The sequence below is a fragment of the Natator depressus genome, chromosome 3, assembly GCF_965152275.1.
Source record: "Natator depressus isolate rNatDep1 chromosome 3, rNatDep2.hap1, whole genome shotgun sequence".
NCBI lineage: Eukaryota > Metazoa > Chordata > Testudines > Cheloniidae > Natator > Natator depressus.
In genome coordinates this window covers 92,241,517-92,257,652 of record NC_134236.1, presented here as the reverse complement: position 1 = coordinate 92,257,652, position 16,136 = coordinate 92,241,517, and the positions used below count along the sequence as shown (strand labels likewise).

The 16,136-nt window shown below is 42.3% G+C and overlaps 1 long non-coding RNA gene across 1 annotated transcript in view; it reads left to right on the top strand.

Annotated features, from left to right (window-relative positions):
- Positions 1-5,172, top strand: part of LOC141983972 (uncharacterized) — a 50,306-nt gene extending 45,134 nt beyond the window's left edge. The window contains exons 4-5 of the long non-coding RNA XR_012638592.1: positions 2,095-2,167; positions 5,114-5,172. This is a non-coding gene — a long non-coding RNA (uncharacterized LOC141983972). The remainder of the gene's footprint in view (positions 1-2,094; positions 2,168-5,113) is intronic.
- The last annotated feature ends 10,964 nt before the right edge of the window (positions 5,173-16,136 follow it).

Here is a 16,136-nt window from a genome sequence, read left to right as displayed (position 1 = left end):
CTGGGGATATCACAGTGTAGAAAAGGAACTCTGCAGCCTAGAAAACCCACAGTCAGGAGGGACAGACACGACATGCTGTGATGGCTGAGGAGCTGGGTGCCTAGAGTGGGTGCTGTCAAGGTTCCTTCCGCATTCTGAACTCTAGGGTACAGATGTGGGGACCTGCATGAAAACCCCCTAAGCTTATTTTTACCAGCTTAGGTTAAAACTTCCCCAAGGTACAAACTATTTTACCTTTTGCCCTTGTACTTTATCACTGCCACCATCAAGCGTCTAACAGATACATAACCGGGAAAGAGCCCGCTTGGAAATGTCTTTCCCCCCAAAATCCTCCTCAAACCTTACACCCCCTTTCCTGGGGAAGGCTTGATAAAAATCCTCACCAATTTGCATAGGTGAACACAGACCCAAACCCTTGGATCTTAAGAACAATGAAAAAGCAATCAGGTTCTTAAAAGAAGAATTTTAATAGAAGAAAAAGTAAAAGACTCACCTCTGTAAAATCAGGATGGTAAATACCTTACAGGGTAATCAGATTCAAAACATAGAGAATCCCTCTAGGCAAAACCTTAAGTTACAAAAAGACACAAAAACAGGAATATCCATTCAATTCAGCACAGCTTATTTTCTCAGGCATTTAAACAAACAGAATCTAACACATATCTAGCTAGATTACTTACTAAGTTCTAAGACTCCATTCCTGTCCTGTTCCCGGCAAAAGCATCACACAGACAGAGAGAGACTTTGTTTCTCCCTCCCTCCAGCTTTTGAAAGTATTTTGTCTCCTCATTGGTCATTTTGGTCAGGTGCCAGCAAGGTTATCCTAGCTTCTTAACCCTTTACAGGTGAAAGGATTTTTCCTTTGTCCAGGAGGGATTTAAAGGTGTTTACCCTTCCCTTTATATTTATGACAGGTGCCCTCAAGGGACCATAGAGGGAGAATAAGAGTGCAGCTACCCTGCACTGTGACAGCCTGCACTCATCTGAGCACACCACCTGAGTGGGTGCTTAAATGTGAGCACGTAAACTGGTAGTCTAAAAAAGAAGAGGTTTTAGAAGAGGTCTCCCTGAGACAGGATGAAAAATGATGCTCTTCCAGATTGTGCCTTGATGAAACCTGATAGTATTTACTGGTGCTGGGCTTTGGAGAAAGCATGTCTCACTTGATAAATGTCCAGTTCTTTATTCCTTTAGTATTCTGGCAGTATTTCCAATGGTAAAAATGTCAACTCATAATTTATCACTGGTGCAAGAGACAGCAAGGGTGCTGGAACAATTTGTGTAGTAGGGGTGCTGAGAGCCATTGAACCACTCTGTAAACCCTGTATAGGATAGAACCCTCTTCAAGCCATGGGGTGCTGCCACACCCCAAGCACTACTAATTCTAGCACCTATGAGCGACAGTGAAAGATGTAGTATAGACCAAGATCAGAAAAGGTCAAGTATTTTTAACCACCTGAGAAATTAACACAGTAGAAGACAGGGCTCAAGCATTTTTATCCCATGTCACCAAACTCACCACCTGTGGTAGCAAGTGTGGAAGATGTATTGCCAACTCTCACAATTTTATCATGGGTCTCACTATATTGGTGATTTTCTTAAAGCCCCAGCTGCTGGAATCAAGAGATCACATAAGAATCTCAGCTTTCATTTTTTTTAAAGGAAGTTTCTGGCCTTCATGGTTGCAGAGAAAAGCTTAAAAATGTGATGCATGTGGACCTGAAAAGTTCAGAAACCAGAAGGCAAATAAAAAGAACTTGTAATTATTATTTTAAAACAGTGTCATAATTTTAAGGCAGTCTCGTGAGGTTTATAGGCCTGACTCATGATTTTTGAATGCTTGAGGTTGGCAATACTGGGTGTCTGAGACATAAATAGTTGGTGGGGGTCTGAGCCAGGAGTGACAAGCCAGGCAACCGACTTTAGACCCCAGGGTAGCCTGTAAAGAGCCGGGACAGCACAATTATGTGAACTGAGCCCAGACAGGCAGTGAGGGAAGGGAGCTGGTGGCAGGTGTGCTACAGAGTAAGTCCTCCAGGATGTGTAGCGACACCATACTTCCTGTACACTCTTGATGCAGTTTTATCTTTACAGTCTGCTCATCAGTGAAATACTACATCATACCAAGAGTGGAAGACACAGGATGCTGGAAGACCCACTGAGAAAGGTAATGGTGCAATGGCTACTACAGGGCTTGAGCTACTGCACATAACTCCCCTACTAGTTATGAGAATCTGTATCATTTGGAGAATAGAAGAACCAACAGATTTCATTCACTCCTTAATAAGTGTAGAGAAAAAAGGAGGACTATGACTGTATGTGGACCCTAAAGGGCTGAATAAAAACGTAAAAAGAGAACACTTCCACCTACCCACAAGAAGCGAACTATCTGTCTAAGAAAGCAGACACCAAATTCTTCAGCAAATTAGATGCATTGGTGGGATTTTGGCAGATCCACCTGGATCCTCAAATCTTACACCCCCTTTCCTGGGGAAGGCTTGATAAAAATCCTCACCAATTTGCATAGGTGAACACAGACCCAAACCCTTGGATCTTAAGAACTGAAAGCTTCAAGATATGCACTTTCAACACACCATTTGGCACATACAACTTCTTAAGACTGCTTTTCAGAACACGTTCAGCTCCAGAACTATACCACCATACAGTTAGCCAGATGCTAGAGAGTCCAGCAGGTGTGAAAGCATTCCTTGATGACATGGTAATTTGGGGCAGCACTGCCATTGAGCATAAGAAACTACTGAGGAGAGTACTAGAAATTGCAAAAGCTAATAACCTTAAATTGAATAAGGCCAAATGTCAATTTCAAACAGAAATAATGTACTTGGAGAGAGACTGACTTCTAAGGAAATCCTGCCTGATGAATCAAAGATCCAAGCAATACTGAATATGCAGAGACCTGAAGATAACTATGAAATTCAAAGGCTGCAAGGCATGTAGAATTACATCCACAAATTCATACCTAATTACACAGCTCACACAATTCACTTAAGACATCTCCTCCACAAGATCACAAAATGGGCATGGATGTCAGAGCATGAAAGAGAGCTCAATGATTTAAAGCACATTTGGACATCAGCTCCAGTTCAGCACATTTTTGATGCAATGAAAGACATCAAATGCTTCACAGATGCCTCATCTTTGTATCTAAAGTCATGAATATTAACTATGTTCCATTATTTCAAATGTGTTTGCTCCTAGGGTAACACCCACAAGGTAATTTACATCCAGTCTGGCCAGCACATTGTGAATGAACTATTCAAGTTGATGGCCCATTAAAGAACACAATAGGCCACAGAAGAAGTTTGTCCTCGCCCGGTGAGCCTTTCTGTGGATGCCTTAGCTAGAATTTGGGTAATGGCTACTCCTGAGTCATCAAAGCATGCAAGAGCATGTGACTGGCTCATGTGACCCTGGACTCCAACTTGTGCCTGTAATTTTCCACAAACTAAGATTGAAAGCATCCCCTCCACATGGGTGAAGATATAAAAGACCCTGGAAGCATCTCCATTTTGTCTTTCTTTCCTGCTCTGATTTCTGGACTATGGGCTTACACTAAAAGGAGCATTCTAACCAATAGACTGAGGACTTCCAATCTTTTGGAAGTTACCAGAGTCTCAACCACCTCAATGCCCACCCCCTGAGTTCAGACCCCCCCCCACTCATTCTGCCACCATCAGCTCTGCCCCCCAGCTACGCCCCAAATCAGCTCTCCCCAAGCCTCACTTCTGCTTCTCCTGGGATTCTTCACCCCCTCTCCCAGATCCTGCAGGCTGAAGTGAGGCACTCCCTCCCCTTTTCAGGCTGTGGGGGACATCTCCAGTGGCTCCTCATCTGCTCTTCCCTTTTCCATGATGTGTGCTGCAGGGTGGGAGCAGAGTCATTGACCTGTCTTCCATTGTTCACAGGAGAGGAGGAGCAGGCAGAGCTGCCCTGAGCAGCCGGGCTCTTTAGCAACCTCCTCCCCTCACCCTTCCTGTGAGAATGGTTTTGGGTTGCGATGGAGAGTAGGAGGGGGAGAAAGCTCTGTCTGCAGCAGCGCTGATTAGTTATTCTGCCTCAGGAGGTGGGCAAGTGGAGCAGGCATCAAAACAGAGGGTTCAAGTTCACTAGAGACCTGGATCTTCTTGTGTTATTGAGCAAGCCCCATTGAAATTCATGTCACTTTTGGAAAAATTACAAGAGCTGGCAACACTGTGTTCTCCTTGCCATTCCCTTTCCCCTCAAATTCTAATTTTGCTACTTACTTTTCCCTGATAAAGTGTTTGTTCCCTTTTAAACATGGTTAGTGTTTGAGCCTGTTTTATTCAAAATGAACTAGAAGTCATAGGGACTGTATATGAATTTATTCACTCAGCCACTGACTGGAGGCACCATGCACTGAGAATCCAGTTTAGCTCCAGCAACCAGTAAGTCCTAAGAGCTGATGCGTGCCATCAGACCCAGGAGCACAAAGAATCTAGGGCCCACTGGTTCTAAAGTGGGTCCTGGAGCACCTGAGGAGGGACAAATAGGGGCTGTACCACAGCAGGGGACCAGATATACCCCTAGCCGTGGCTACAGGCCTCAGGACAGATTTTCCATTGCCTCCGTGCACCTTGTGTAGTCATTTTATGCTGGTGCAAAATATGTGCAAAGTGGAGGTAAGTTATTCTGTGATAGTTTTACATCCATTTTGTTTTCACTATATCTTGGTGTAATGACTGTATGTGGTGCAGGGCAATGAAGAATCTGGCACCTCTTCTTGTCTCTTATCGTTATCTGTGAACCAACAACTGGCCAAGATAATGACACATAATAGCTAACTCAGGGCTCAAATAAATGTACCATTAAGAGAAAAATTAGAGTGTTAAGACTGTCAAGTAGCCAGGCCTGGAAATGGAATGAGGCCAATGAATGCAAAGGTATTTATTTGCATGTCCAAGAACCTCAAGTTAATTTGCAATGCATCACTTTGACATTCTGAACTTGGAAATACTTGAAATCAACAATTCTGCCTTCAGGGTAGTTTTACAATTCCTATGAGATATTCCTCCTCCCATGGCATGAAGGAGCTAGAGTTGTACATTCATTAATAATGACAATCTATTTGCAGCCTTGCAGGATCTTCTTACTTTGGCATATGTGTCTTCTTACAGAGGAAGATGGAAGGTTAAGTGCGGACGGCTTTATATTACAGTCACAGGTGAGGAACTAGAAACTGAAACATGTACATGGGATATTTGATCTATTATTCTGCCACCTATACCCACAGAAAACTCATAGTCTTTCAAGGTCTTTGTATAATACTGCAGGTACAATTAGATATAGATGTCTAGTAGTGGGTTATTGAAAAGGATGAGTGAAAAATAATGAAAATCTGCTAGTCTTCATAGGAAATGCCTCCAGGAACTTAAGAATTATACTCTGTAGCACGTCTGCCTGCACCCATGATTGCAACAACAAAGTGAATTGTGAAGAACAACTTTTGTGTATCCCAACTGTGATCCATGTTTTTGCGTCCCATGGTTGTTTAGTAACTGTGTGGTGCTCTACTAAAAAGCCTAAATAGCTAGGGTCTGTGGATTTGTGGCTGAAATGTCCTATAACAAAAGTTCAGTTGGAATAGGTGGAAGGAAGCTGCCACTGCCAGTTGTATTTCCACAAAGGAATGGCACTTACAGGAACAAGAGAAGCAAGTATTTATGTGCTCCGACATTTGTGCTAATTCCAATGAAAGCAGGAAAACAAACTGTTTTCAGGTGGGCTCATTTGGTAGACTATTGACAAAGTCATGGGCTCATTTGGTAGACTATTGACAAAGTCTTGGTCATTGTGACGACTAATGACTGCCAGTGTTTCCATTACATTTACAGCATGGTGGCTGGGGAGGGGAGGTTACAGGTTAGCAAGAGTCCCAGTTTTCTGTTATCAGTGGTGTGACAAATGGGAGGGAAAGAATACATCTATTTATACACTGCAGTAGTGAGTGTGTTGTGTTATTAGGTATCAGGAAGCAGGAGGTATCAACAGAACTTGCATGCTGCTGACTTCTCCTTGGTATCTTTGTACGTAGGAGTCCAGTCTCTAGTTACCCTGACATTGTACATCCCAGAAGCAACCTGCCCTGCACCCTGAATAATGTAAAGATTAGAACGGAGTGGAAAATACTTTTCCTGTTGCATGAAAATTTCATAATACTGAAAAATTGTCCTGTACCAAATTGAGATGAAAGTAAAAATCTCAGGAAAAAAAATAATTTCAAGTCAATTGAAACTTTTCATTTTGATTTTGACCATTTTATATTTTAAAATTTTTGGTGCAATCATTAAATGTTCAAATAAAAACCATTTTGAACAGGAAAACTAGAATTTTTTGTTTTGAAAATGTCAGTACAAAGTGTTTCAACCATTTCTAAACTTTTTTTGAATTCTTTTCAAGCCGAAAAATGTATCCAACCCTTTCCTACTAAAAGGTTTGGCTTGGACGAATTGGCATTATCTGACGAAAAAAAGATTGTATTCAAAAATTGTTGACCAGTTGCCTTAAAGATTACTTAAGCGGTGAAAGAGCTGGGACATAGCATTTGAACTGGATTGGGGAGTGATGGCGTGCTCTGTCCCCCCACACCTAGTAGTCCTTCTCATATAACCTATACCCACTCAATTTCTGTGCTAACATTGCAGCGATTCAAAAGCTCTCTTTACCCACAAGTGGAGTAAAGAGATTGCTACTCAAATATTTGTATTTAGGCTCTATTGCTGTTCATTACTTCATATTTGTTTGTTGTCCACTGTGCTTCCTTGATCAGTAAAGGGGGATTTCCTTTTTAATTTAAATTATTTGATTAAAATAATCTATTGCTGAGCATAGTATAAGTGAAGGTAACTCATAGACACACAAGTCCTAGCAGGCAGTGAAATAAATCTGTTCAAATTACTATGCATACACAATCCTCCCTGCTGTCATTCAGATTTTTTTTTTATCTATTTGGACACCCGTGCCTAAGAGTCCTGGAAAGGAAAAGAAAGGAAAGGAAAGGAAAGGAAAGGGGTGATAGTTGCAATGCATCCCTTCCTTCGTGTGGGAGGGCTGTATATGTCTGTGGTACTTTACATACCACAAATCTCAGAACTTCAGGAATGACAATTTTATGAATGTGTGTCCATTTTAGCTGAACTGTTGAGTAAAGAGCTATGATTCTGCCACAGAGTCATGGAGGTCATGGATTCCGTGACTTTCCAGGACCTCTCTGACTTCTGGGGTAGAGCTGGAGCAGTTGTCAGCCCTGGGGCTGACAAACAACTGACCGGCGGCTAGCCCTGAAGCCGCTGAACAGCTAACCAGTGGTCAGCTCCGGGCAGCAGTCTGTGGCCTCTGGAGCAGCGCCTGGGGTTGGTTCAGCCCCTCTGGGGCTGGGGCAGCAGTAGTCAGCCCCTGCCATAGGAGCATTGGTGGGGCTGGAGCCGCTGCAAGCGCTGGCAGCACCGTCTTTGTGTCCTGTCCCCACCAAGATATTTTTAGTAAAAGTCAGCGTCAGGTCGTAGGGTTCCATGAATTTTTGTTTATTGCCCACGAACTGTCCCTTACTTTTACTAAAAATACCCGTGACAGAATCTTAACCTTAGCTATGATTAGGTTTGTTTCACTCATTGTGCAGCACAAAAAGACTGCTTTAAGACATGTTTTTAGTCATTTAGCTTATGCTTTCATCACTGCTCTGGACTCATCTGATGTCCTATTTTACAGTTTTCAAGATGCTGCTGGTTAAGGATCTCAGGCGACTGAGTACATATTCTACCTGTTGTCAAACCTTCATAGTGAGTGCTGATGAAAGTTCAGACGTGATTTTTTTTTTTTACAGCCTATCGTGGTCACAAATCTTTTGTCTTTCCTCTTCTTCCCATGTTCTGTGCTATAGCAGCAATGACCTTTTCCATGCATGTCTAAATATTGCCTTCAAAGTGCTAGGGGCCAGAGTGCAGAGCAGTGTGGCTCCTTGGATGTAATACTCCTCCAGAGGTTATTCACTGGGTTGATGTGCTTAGCATTTTTAAAAATAACTTAAGAATGTATTTGGTTTAGCAAGGCTTTCTCTAAGCTGGGTTGGACCCCAACTGCATATACAAATATTCCCAGACAAAAACTAGGTTAAAATGGAGTTAAGATTGAGAGTACATACCAGTAATTTAGGGTAAACTACATTACATGGATGTTGTTGTTATTCTAAAAGCAAGTATTAAAAACTCAGGAATTTCACACAACTTTAAATTTTAAAGAAATCCAGTAAAATATTGTATGTGGCCCAGAACCCTAAATTAATGACTGATGAGTTACATCACCCCTAGAAATGATAAAGAACTACATCGAACAGTCTGAGAAAAGCTAAAGTGTAAAAAAAAAAAAAAAAAGAGAGAGAGAGAGAAGGTGTTTCGGAATATGTGCAAATAAACCTGTAAAGGAAAACTAGATGTTTCTAAATCTAAATATTAACTAAAAAGACAAAAGCATGTTTTCCCCAGGCATAATAGAATAGAAAATTGTAAAATATTTTTGTATTTATAAGATACCTTACAATAATCTGTGATATAAATTATATATTTTTATTACATGTTGTTGTCGGAGAGCAAAATATTGGGGCTTTTAATATAGAGATAAACGGATTTGTTGGTAATCTTATATAAGTATTAAAAGGGCGGGTGCAAACACAAAAGGTAAGGCAATAGAGAAGAACTGAGACATTATAGGATTTGAATCCCAGTAGGTATTCATACTGTTTTGGCAAAAGTTCTGTGCATCCCACCTGGCCCATCTTTCCTCACTTGTTAATCTAATTCAGGACATAAGTCACTCAATTCCTCTTAATTGTTTTATTTAGGTTCTGTAGAGGATGGATCTATGTTTTTAAAACCAAAGTGATGCTAAATCTAATTCTAATCACTATATGTATTTGTTAATTTAAACAAATCAGAAACCAGCAAAGCCTCCTTGTGGAGACGCAGCATATACCAGCAAAAGGAGGTGTTTTGCCAGTATAGTTAAACTGCATCCCCTAACAACATAAGCTCCACCAGCAAAAGGACTAGAGGAACGGGGAGAGGAGGTGGGAGAGGAAATGAGGGGGGATTAGGGGAGGTGGCTATCAACCTCATATTCTCTCCTTCTGTATGTATGCCAGGATCTGGGGGAACCCTTCCCCTCTGAGAGGGCTTGAGCTCCTCTCCCTCTCACCACCATATGAATCAGAAGCTGAAAGGGCCCTGTCCTTCTGGGGGAGAATGGAGTCCCCCCTTTATACTGGGCGTCTGCCCCTCCCTCAGTGGCTTGCGGCAACTGGATGCTTTAGCTTGCGTATATGCATTGGCTAGATCAGCAGCTTTTTGCATAGCATCCAGGGGTTTATCTGAGATTGCTTGTCTGATTTCCTCAGAACGTGTGCTCAGGATCTGTTCCTGGGCAAAGAGATCAAACAACTGGTCAAAATTCTCTGTCCCTTGGCCCATTTTCTCATCAAATCATACAATTTATACACATATTCCATATGACTTGTCTTGTCATTCATTCTAAGAATGAATTTTATTCTATAAACTTCAGAGTTATACACAATACATTTTATTCTATACACTTCAGGGGTAATTTGAAACCTTTGTAATACAGCTCTTTTATATTAAGGATATTTTAAAGCCTCTCGAATTGGCATTTCATTAAATACATGTAAAGCTTTACCAGAGAGTTTTGCAGTCATTATGGGGACTTCCTTGTCCTCTGAAACTTCATATAGCCTTTCAAAAGTGGTAAGGTATTCAATACACTCTGCTTCTTTATATGCAGGGCACAATTTATCCCAGCTGTGGAGCGGGGCCCTTGGGTAGGATTGATTATTGCTTGGGGATTGTCCATCTGTAGTTCCCACATCTTGATTTCATATTGATGTTTCTTTTTGTTCTCTTTCCATTTTCAGGGACCGTGGGGCTCAAATCCTAGTCCACAAGCTCTTAAGAGGTAGGCAGTCCCAGCCTACCACCTGCTGCTGGAATAGCTGCTGAACTCTCGCAGAGGACTCCAGTCCTGGGATCTGCTTGGTGGAACCTGGGGGTCCTCATTGGTCCCCAGCATCTATTTAACCCAAGCACAGGAAGAGGAAGTTGCCCATGATAATGGGATCTTCCTGCATGGCACTGCTTCCTCTATTATACCTGCTCCTACTGACGATTTCCTGGTCGGGTTGCCAACCCTCTAGGCTTGTCCTGGAGTCTCCAGGAATAAAAGATTAATCTTTAATTAAAGAGCATGCCATGTGATGAAGTCTCCAGGAATTTGTCCAACCAAAGTTGGCAACCATAACTCCTGGTAACCTGATCCTGCTTGCCTCCTGACATCTGACTTTCAGTTTTCCCTCTGGTCTGTCTTGGACTCTGACCTTCTGGTATCAGACCTGGCCTGACTCCTGTTCTGACCACGAGGTCAGACTGCCCATATCCTATCTGTGATACCCATTCATGTTGGATTTGAAAGGTTTCCAGCTGGAGTTTCTCTCTCTAGCCACATCTATTCTGGACCCACTTTTAAGCTAGATGATCTGTTTCCTCCTGATGCTGTAGACCAGGGATTGGCAACCTTTGGCATGTGGCCCAACAGGGAAATCCGCTGGCAAGCCAGGACAATTTGTTTACCTGCAGCATCCACAGGTTCAGCTGATCACAGCTCCCACTGGCCATGGTTCGCCGCTCCAGGCCAATGGGGGCTGCGGGAAGCAGTGAAGGCCGAGGGATGTGCTGGCCACTGCTTCCCACAGCCTTCATTGGCCTGGAAAGGCAAACCACAGCCAGTGAATGCTGCGACTGGCCGAAGCAGCGGACACTGCAGGTAAACAAACTGTCCTGGACCACCAGCAGATTTCCCTGATGGGCCGTGTGCCAAAGTTTGCTGATCCCTGCTGTAGACTCTGGGACCTCAGATGGGTCCTAATACACTGCCTGCCCTCCATGTGTTTTGCCATAATCCATGAGGCAGGTTTTTTTTTTTACTCATCTGGCTTTTTGGAAGCATAAAATATGCAGCAATCTGAACACAATTAATTTGTTTTCCAGTGCATTTGTCATATGTTTCTTTGCTTCTTTTGCCCCGGCTTCTGTCTCTCACCCTAAAAAAGCAAACAGAAAACAACAAACCTTTCTTTTGACTATTTGCAGCCTTCATATGTAAGAATCACTTAAAACTGTTACACCAGTGCTTAAAGTATAATCTCAGATAAAATAACAAGCTTTATATAAATCCTGCTTTGACTATACCACTGTCATATTTTGAGGTGCAATTCAGACTAGTGAGGGGTTGTGTTACTGCCTGCCCCATAACCTTGGGCTCCCCACAATGCTTTGCTGATGTAGCTCCCAACCTGCGCTGCTCACAACCAGGCTACCAGTCATACCATGAGTGTCTGTGTGCTAGATGGCCGTGGTTCAGTAGCTCTCACCTCAGCAGCCTGTCTACAGCCTCACTCTGACTTTTACCAGTCTGGGTTACTATTTGTAGGGTGACCCCAACAGACCCCCAGTCTTGGATTTTCCCAAAAACTCGTGTTCTGCAATGTCCAGCCCTCTCCTGGACAGTTCAGCGTTTGAGGTTCATTGCCTCTTTAGGAAGTCAATATTCAACAGTTTGTTACTTTATGTGGAGTTACCAAACAGTGCAGTTTAAACACAGCACTGGATTGATTTAGATTAAAAATAAAACAAGATTTTAAGTGAATTGAAGCATATGAGATAGGTAGAAATGGTTACCAGAAAATAAAAGTGAAAACATGCATCTAAAACTTAATCTAGCAAGTGCTGATTCAACGCTTTGTTTAAGATGGCTGTTCACACCCACAGTTTTCCAGCAGGACGGTGAGTGACCCTCTCCTCGGTCAGACTTCTCCCAGAGGCCCAAAGGTTCTGGTACTTTTGTCTTGCTAGGTGAAAGAGAGAACTGAGGGTTTTCTGGTCCTTTCTTTTATAGTCCAGTGAACCTCTGAAGTGGATTCTTCTGAAGGTTAACCCTCAAAGTAAAGTTTATCCAAACAGTGAGGAAGGTGGCATGGAGTCTGGGGAAGGAGGTTCCATATTCTTTCTTCTCCCTCTTGTGTTTGATAAAATGCAAATTATTCTGTTTCCTGCCATTCCTTCTCTTGCTATCTTGAGGACCCTGTTTACTACTTATATGTAAATTGATATAAACTTGTATTCCTTTGTTTACGATAGACCTGTTTAACAAGCAGGCCTGTCTGGTTACGTGTTCTAATAACATCATACAGGGGAATTTGTAACTTTACATATAACATTGCTACATACATTTTACCATGATATTATTGACCAGTAAATCATTAGTTTTCAAATGATACCTCACAAGGCATATTTCATACAAAGATTATTACAATAAGATATAGGATGTGAATACAGCAGTGCTTTTGGTCCCAGTGATCTACCTCTGTCTCCTGTCTCTGAGTCTAGTAAACTATCTCTCTGTGAAGTCTCTTCCATTGTACTCTAGTGTCTACTATCTTTGTTTGTTAGCCATCTTCTCTCAGCAGTGTCTCCATCCTTCTGGCTGCAACAGGTCTCCCCTCACTGGTAGCAGGGTTTTGGTCCTTTGTCCCATCAGTGCCTGTGCTAGAGTGTTTTGGCACTGCTGTGATGATCCCATGTGCCCCAAATTGCTGTGTGCCAAAAATGCTAGCAAGGGGTCTGAATGAGAAGAAACACCTTGTGTAACAGTTGCTTAGCAGTTTTCACAGCTGATTCCACTTTACTATTGCTCTCTGGGTATGCTTGGGAAGAGGGATGGTGGTCAAACTCTCATTTGCATAAACATTCCTTGAAACTTCCATTGTTATGCTGTATATGTGAAAAAAGATTGATAACCAGTGTTTGCTTGTAGTCTTGCGAATTGTTCTGATATAGAAAAACACATGAGATTGACATGTAACAAAGTACATTTTTAAAAAATGCTATAGGAATAGTTTCCATAGGAAAGAGATGGAAGCTCTATGGTTTTAATGGTTTGCAAGAAAACTGGACACAGAAATTACACAAACCGTACAGCACAATCTTCTGCATTTGCAAGGAATAATCTAGATTATATTAAAAGATCACTCAATCTCCATTTTCTATAATTTATCTAAACAAAAAGCACCCCTTTATGTCCTTGCCCTACAGAATACATCTTTAAACATATGAACACATTTCACAAATAATACAACACAATTATACCTTTTTCTGTAATCTTAAATACATGTTTAGCATTTTGTATGTCATTTTTCTACACTTACACTAATTTCATTTTCTTAATGGTCCAATATATCTTAGCCTTTTTATCTAAATTCTATTGTTTCAAAGTATGTATTTAAATAAAGTTGTCAAAATCCATGTATGATAGGGTATATATCCCCCACAGCGGTGACAAAAGGATTAAAGTGGTGTAAGAGGCCAATTAACCTATCAGGCTGCATTTGAAGGGTGTTGGGCCTAACTGGAGATCAAACCCAGCTAGGGAGGGGCTGGGTCTTCATAAAGGAAGGAGCAAAGGAGGTGGCCAGAGAAGAGACGTGGGTGAGAGGTAGCTTTCTCTCTGGGGCTGAGAGACGTCTGGGAGACTCACCCGTGAGCTGGAACCCTGACTGGACACAAGAGCTGAGCAGGGACTGCAGTTTTCCTTAGGTGCAATTCAGGGTATGAGGCAGTGAACCATGAAACTAAGTTGCATATTTGCATATCTATATTTGAGAGCAAATTTTTGCTGGTATTCTTTCTCTATCCTTCCTCTCTAATATGTTGTGAGCTTTTGATGTAAATGACTTTCATGAACTCTGTCTTATACAAAAAGTAGTACATAATACTGAAAGATGTTACATGTGTGTATCTAAGGTTTTGGAAGAAGTTGCATCATTTAAATAGTATGTGAATGTGTGTCAAGTTTCCTTCCCCACTCTGAACTCTAGGGTACAAATGTGGGGACCTGCATGAAAGACCCCCTAAGCTTATTCTTACCAGCTTAAGTTAAAAACTTCCCCAAGGTACAAACTTTGCCTTGTCCTTGAACCGTATTCTGTCACCACCAAGCGTTTTAAACAAAGAACAGGGAAAGAGCCCACTTGGAAACGTCTTCCCCCAAAATATCCCCCCAAGCCCTACACCCTCTTTCCTGGGGAAGGCTTGATAAGAATACTCACCAATTTGTGCAGGTGAACACAGACCCTAACCCTTGGATCTTAAGAACAATGAAAAAGCAATCAGCTTCTTAAAAGAAGAATTTTAATTAAAGAAAAGGTAAAAGAATCACCTCTGTAAAATCAGGATGGTAAACACCTTACAGGGTAATCAGATTCAAAACATAGAGAATCCCTCTAGGCAAAATCTTATGTTAGAAAAAGACACACAAACAGGAATATCCATTCCATCCAGCACAGCTTATTTTACCAGCCATTAAACAAAAGGCAATCTAACGCATTTCTAGCTAGATTACTTACTAACTTAACAGGAGTTGTAAGGCTGCATTCCTGATCTGTTCCCAGCAAAAGCATCACACAGACAGACAAACACTTTGTTTCCGCCCCCCCCTCCAGATTTGAAAGTATCTTGTCCCCTCACTGATCATTTTGGGTCAGGTGCCAGCGAGGTTATCTTAGCTTCTTAACCCTTTACAGGTGAAAGGGTTTTGCCTCTGGCCAGGAGGGATTTTATAGCACTGTATACAGAAAGGTGGTTACCCTTCCCTTTATATTTATGACAATGTGTAATGATAATGTAGACTCTCAAAAAGGGTATGTATTTCCTGACTTCTGAGAACTTCACCATGTATCCTTAAATCTCTTAACTAAAAGGTTTTTCTTCTTAAATATCCCCCTTTTTTTAAAGAAAAAGACTCAACAGAATTATTTCACTTAGTTTTAGTCTCTAAAGAAAAAGATGTTTGGATCTAACCGCTGGTTTTGGTTTCCATTTAAAAATATTCTTCAGCCGCCACTACTTGTTAGATTTGGAAATAACCCTAAACTATTTGGCAGCACTGAAACTTTGAAGAGGGGTAATATGGAAATGGAAGAGGTTACCTAGAGAGCATTTACACCAGATTTGGCTCAGAAACAGTGCTGAGTGCTGCTTTTCACTCCTTTTCTAGGGAGGAATGAAATGTTGGCTAGCTTGTGTCCCCAGGTTTTTGGATTGTATCTGGTGAAGTTGGCTGCAGTCATAGTGCTTGCTGGGGGTGTACAAAGGACTGACACTGCTGGTACTTAAGTGAGAAGCTTGTGTTTTTGTTCTTCTTTGAGTGATTGCACATGTGCATTCCACTCTAGGTGTGTGCACGCCCTGAGTGCAGTCACCAGAAATGTTTCCCTCAGTGGTACCCGTCGGGGTGGCTCGAGGACCCTCTGGTGCTGTGTGCTCTTAGCGCCTCAGGTAGCATCCAATGTCCAACTCGTCCCTAGGCCTTCCTCCTACAGGGGCATTTCCAGTCAATCACATCCCTGATAATACACCTTAAATGTCATCCCATCACAACAGCCCGAAATTGCATCAGACTTTAAGGGCACATGGCCTCATGCACTTATGTGGTACAACTTGCAAAACTACACCTCAGGCCCCTCCAGACATGGCTGGCCTCAGTGTACTCACTAAACCGCCACCATCTGGGCACTGTACTTACAGTACCTCCTCACGTCCTCATCTCCTTCAATTCGTGGTTGGATACACGCACTGTCTGTGTGGGCATTCCTTTTATACTCCCTCAACCGACAATGACTCCTAGTCTCAGATGCATCAATGGGGAGCTTACCTGGGGCCCTTCAGAACTCAAGGACTTTAGTCTCAGGCAGAACTTTCACTTCACATCAGTGTCAGGGAACTGAGAGCAGTTTGCCTGGCCTGTCAAGCCTTCTTGCCCCACATTACAGGCAAGAACTTGTTTGTTCTCACAGGCAACACTGCAGCCATGTTCTATCTCAACAGGCAAGAAGGAGTTCACTCTTCCCTCCTTTGTCAAGAAGCGATACAGCTATGGGAGTTTTGCATAGCCTACTCGATCAACTTTGAGGCCTTTTACCTCCCAGGAGCACAATACGAGCTGGCAGATCACCTCAGCAGCACAAGTGGTCCCTTCACCCG